Here is a 5,521-nt window from a genome sequence, read left to right as displayed (position 1 = left end):
TTATAAGTCAATATTTTGGGAAAAAAGGAACCCAGGACCTGCAGACTTGTGGCATGCCAGGGTAACATGTGAACTTAGCACTCTATGAAGACACCAGTTTTCTCACAGTGAGAATTGGAAGAAAAAGCTAATTGGAACAAGAAAAAATGAAAAGAAAGGAAATGGGAACATATGAAGACCACAGGAAAAGAATGTGCTAGTCCACATATCAGAATGTACAGAAGAGAAATTTTATTAAAGTGTGAAACTGAATTTCGTGGATACTAAAGGATGAATTTAACGAGTACAAAAGTCATTTGAAAGGATATGTTATACACATTAAATTTATTTCTTAAATATTTAAATTGTTGTTTTACTGGCATAATATTTAAAGTAATGTTGTACATTACAAGGGAAAAACATGCTACTTGTATAGAGCAGAATAGTAAATAATCCAAATAAAACTGTATTTTTTGTTAAATATTACATGTTAGATTATTTTGTCATACAAAACAATGTTTGAAGCAGTAAAGATACTTATTGGTAAGCAGTTTCTCTTTGCTATTTTAACTTAATGTGTTCATGTGGTAATAAGAATAAAATACAATGTCGTTTGTCCCAACATGCACTTCTCTGCTTAGTGTAGAAGGTTTGTGTAAAAAAACTATAGCTTCTTGTTTGTGATACTCCTTCAAAACTTGGACATACTGATACTTTTCTTTTGATGTTGCCAGAGGACCTATAAAGACACGTTGTTGTTGTTGTTGTTGTTATTATTATTATTATTATTATTATTATTAGCAGCATTATACAAAATAACTGTAAAATAATATTTTATTATATTTTTATATTTTACCCTTCTAAACAGGGGATGGATAATCTCTAGAGTGCCATTCTTGAAGTCACTGTGAAACTCTCGCCACCCATAGAATCCAAGCTCCGTTAAAAGTTTCTTGATGTTGGATGAGACTGGGATGTTTTTTGTCATGACTGCTTCTCTGATGGGCCTTATTAGGGAAGGACATTTCCTCAAATACTTCTTCAGAATCGTCTCCCAGTTTTGTATGATATCTTGATTGACCACCACTACATCAAAAGGCTTAGATTTACATGAAGCTTGAGCCGTGATTTGCAGCCTGTCCATTGGAACTTATGATACTGCATATGTGTTAATCAGTCCTATAGTCTTATCACACCCCATAAAGGTGTGTGCACAGACAAAAAATTTCAGTTCACTCACAAGATAATTAAGATATCTTGGTACAGTGTGATTCTTGTTCTAGTCTGAACAAGGATCACAAAAACTTCAAGACGTTTGACTTCCTTGTGGAAAAATTCTATCACAAAATGATTTAAAAAGAAAACAATTTTATTGGCCTCTTTTTTTCCAGTTTCTACAATGTAAGTGTAGAACACGGAAGTTGCATTTGAAACCTGGTGAATGTTGAAAGAGTGAACAGGCAACTGTCTCTTATAATAGGTGTTACTAGTACCGTATTTACTCGAATCTAAGCCGCACTTTTTTTCCGGTTTTTGTAATCCAAAAAACCACCTGCGGCTTAGAATCGAGTGCAAAGCAAGCGGAAGTTTTGAAAAATGTTGGTAGGTGCCGCCACAACTAACTTCTGCCGTCGAATATATGTAGCGCTACACAGGCATTCTTTGTAGGCACAGAGATAAATTCTGGCGCCAAAACCTGTGCGTCAGTAAATAAATAAAAAAAAGGTGGAAGACAAGCTTTTTTTTCTCCGCCCCGAGTTTCGACCACTGCATTTTCATACATTATCCAACGAAGTAAATACAAATTCCGTATTGTTGATCTTCGAAAGTAGCAGAATTTCAATGTACTACGAAAATCCGACTGGCAAGAATGTTGCTAATAGGAACCTGATGAAATGTGAAATCACATGCAGTATTCTCTTCACCATAAGAATAATATGAATATAAACATTTTGCCATGTAATCTTTCTTGTTTGCTGCTATCTCATTTAAATCCTGTCTGCCTAATAAACTACGAAACTAGAGTGAGACAACAGCAAACTCGGAAGAATATACATATCGTGTCATGTTTATATTCGTATTATTCTTATGCCTAATAGAATTTGTTTGAAAAATATCTAAGATGATCTTTAAATTCCATTAATCTACAAATGTTTCTTCTTTCATTACTTTTGGAACACCAGGGCTGATTCAAACCCCTTCTTCCATCTTAGCTTCTGACAGCCACAGTAAATTAATTGCTACTCACTTGAAAGTGAGATTTTCTGCTGCCGCTTTTCACTACAAATTTGCCATAGATACATCAGAAGGGGCCAGGAGAATTTGTACAACCTCTTGAAACCATGAAATTCACAAAGCAGGCAGCAGTCAATTTATCACTCTTTGTTGAAGTTGGCATGATAAATGATATGTGAAAGAAACATATAGGCCTCAGCATTACAGTATCACCAAAATAGATTGGTAGCTGTATTACTGACTGTAAAAATTGAACATCCTTTTGTAGGGCATTACATTGGAAACTTTTGCAGAACAGTTATATTATTATAACGACTAAGTAGGTACCTCTTGCATATCTCACAGAAACTCTAAATTTCTGTCAAAACTGCTTGTGATTAAACATTCTAATACTTTACCTGAAATCAGCACCAAAAAATATGATACAAAACTCCTTTACCTTTAAGAAAAAAATTGATTATCAACCAGTGTTGATGACCAGCTGAATGGCGTATGTGATTGTTGCTATTTTGGGTGCACTACACTCTGAGACATTGCTTCTCCCATCGAATTCAGAAGCCCTCTGTAAATTTCTGCATATGACAATGATTGTTCCTAAGGTCTGTCATCATCTTAGCTATGGAACTGGTTGGTATTCCAGTCAGTTTTCGTGCAATAAGAAAATGTAGTGGAGTCAAGGCAGTGTAGAGATCATTTCATACCACTGTCTAACGTAAGACTGGTCACACTGTGACCATCCAAAAACCTTCCATAGGCAGCATTTAATTGTTGCTATCATTCTCTCCAACCATCTTCCTGACCAGAGCAACAAGCACTGCTTGATATTGAAAGGCAGAGTCTCATGTCATGCAATACCCCTGATCCAGGTTTCTTGAAACAATAGTTTGCCTTGGTTAGTAACAGTCTGAGGTCGTAAAGTCATGAGATGATCTGCAGAACATCATGTTTTAGAGTGGGCTGAGACATCTTTTAAGATGCCAGTAGTTGGAGCATGAGGTGTATAGTCATTCTGCCACTGGATACCAATGATGTATGTTTTCCAGAAGTGGTAATTTGTATTGTTGTCATAGCTGATGCAGTGATGAAAAATTCTTAGCCGTTTTCGACTTCACAAATTTTATGATGTTCATCATATTAGTTAGCTGGTTGTAAATTATGCCTTTCACCCACCAAAGCTGCGAAATTGTTCATAAAAATAAAATGGGGCAGTAGAACCAAACTGATCCAAGTGACATTTTTTTTCTTTATTAGAGCTTTTCACATGGGTGCATGGAAGAAAATATAAATTTTTATGCCACATTGATCCAAGTGCAAAAACCATCATCTTCTGTAAGAACATCTCAATCTCTCACATCAGAGTTGATCTTACTTTGAAAACTACGACCTGTCCCACTGATTCAAGTAAAAAAGCACACTTAGAGCATTATGGCTCTAATTTAGTGCAAAAGCTGAAGTGATCCAAGAGCAAAATGTTATGATTGTGACTTATAGTTTGGAGTTTGTGTAACTTATTATTCGTTGTTGTTATTGTGGTCTTCAGACCAAAGATTGGTTTGATGCAGCTCTCCATTCTACTCCACCCTGTGCAAGCCTCTTCATCTCTGAGCAACTACTGCAACCTACATCCTCCGGAATCTTTTAGATTAGATTAGATTAGATTAGATTAGTACTTGTTCCATAGATCATGAATACGACACTTCGTAATGAAGTGGAACGTGTCAGGTTAATAAAAGGTGTCTATACAAGATATTACATTACACAAAATATTACATGACACTCTTTTTTTTTTGCCATTAAGAAATTCTTTTAATTTCCTTTTAAATGCTATATGGCTATCTGTCAGACTTTTGTTGCTTTTAGGTAAGTGACCAAAGACTTTTGTGGCAGCATAATTTACCCCCTTCTGAGCCAATGTTAGATTTAACCTTGAGTAGTGAAGATCATCCTTTCTCGTAGTGTTGTAGCCATGTACACTGCTATTACTTTTGAATTCGTTCGGATTGTTAATAACAAATTTCGTAAGTGAATATAATATATATATATAGTGAGGCTACAGTGAAGATTTCTAGCTCTTTAAATAAGTGTCTGCAGGATGATCTTGGATGAGCTCCAGCAATTATTCTGATTACATGCTTTTGTGCAATGAACACTCTTTTAATCAATGATGAGTTACCCCAGAATATAATGCCATACGAAAGCAGAGAATGAAAATAGGCCTCGTAAGCTAATTTACTCAGATGTATATTGCCAAAATTTGCAATGACCCTAATAGCATAAGTAGCTGAACTCAATCGTTTCAGCAGATCCTCAGTGTGTTTTTTCCAGTTCAACCCCTCATCAATGCATACACCTAGAAATTTTGAATATTCTACCTTAGCTACCGATTTCTGATCGAAGTCTATATTTATTAGTAGTGTCATTCCATTCACTGTGTGGAACTGTATATACTGTGTTTTGTCAAAGTTTAATGAGAGTCCATTTGCAGAGAACCACTTAATGATTTTCTGAAAAACGTCATTTACAATTTCACCAGTTAATTCTTGTCTGTTGGGTGTCATAGCTATACTTGTATCATCGGCAAAAAGTACCAGCTTTGCATCTTCGTGTATGTAGAATGGCAAGTCTTTAATATATATTAAGAACAGCAGAGGACCCAAGACCGAACCTTGCAGCACCCCATTCTTGATTGTTCCCCAGTTTGAGAAATCACCAGTTTTTTGCATATTATGTGAACTGCTTATTTCAACTTTCTGCACTCTTCCAGTTAGGTATGATTTAAACCATTCAAGTGCTGTCCCATTCATACCACAGTAATTGAGCTTATCTAGAAGTATTCCATGATTTACACAATCAAAAGCCTTTGATAGATCACAAAAAATCCCAACAGGTGACTTCCGGTTACTCAGAGCATTTAATATTTCATTAGTGAACATATATATGGCATTTTCTGTTGAAAAACCCTTCTGGAAACCAAACTGACATTTTGTTAAAACTTTATTTTTACAGAGGTGTGAAGTTACTCTACAATACATTACTTTTTCAAGTATTTTGGATAAGGCAGTCAGAAGAGAGATTGGGCAGTAGTTGTTGACATCAGACATATCCCCTTTTTATGCAGTGTTTAACAATGGCATACTTCAGTCTATCTGGGAAAATACCCTGCTTCATAGAGCTATTACATATGTGGCTAAGAATCCCACTTATTTCTTGGGAACAAGCTTTTATTATCCTGCTGGAAATGCCATCAATTCCATGTGAGCTTTTATTCTTGAAAGAATTTATTATCTTCCTAATTTCAGAAGGAGAG

The sequence above is a fragment of the Schistocerca nitens genome, chromosome 6, assembly GCF_023898315.1.
Source record: "Schistocerca nitens isolate TAMUIC-IGC-003100 chromosome 6, iqSchNite1.1, whole genome shotgun sequence".
In the NCBI taxonomy this organism is placed as follows: Eukaryota; Metazoa; Arthropoda; class Insecta; order Orthoptera; family Acrididae; genus Schistocerca; species Schistocerca nitens.
The sequence above is the reverse complement of the archived record's forward strand: the minus strand, read 5'-3'. Positions refer to the sequence as shown.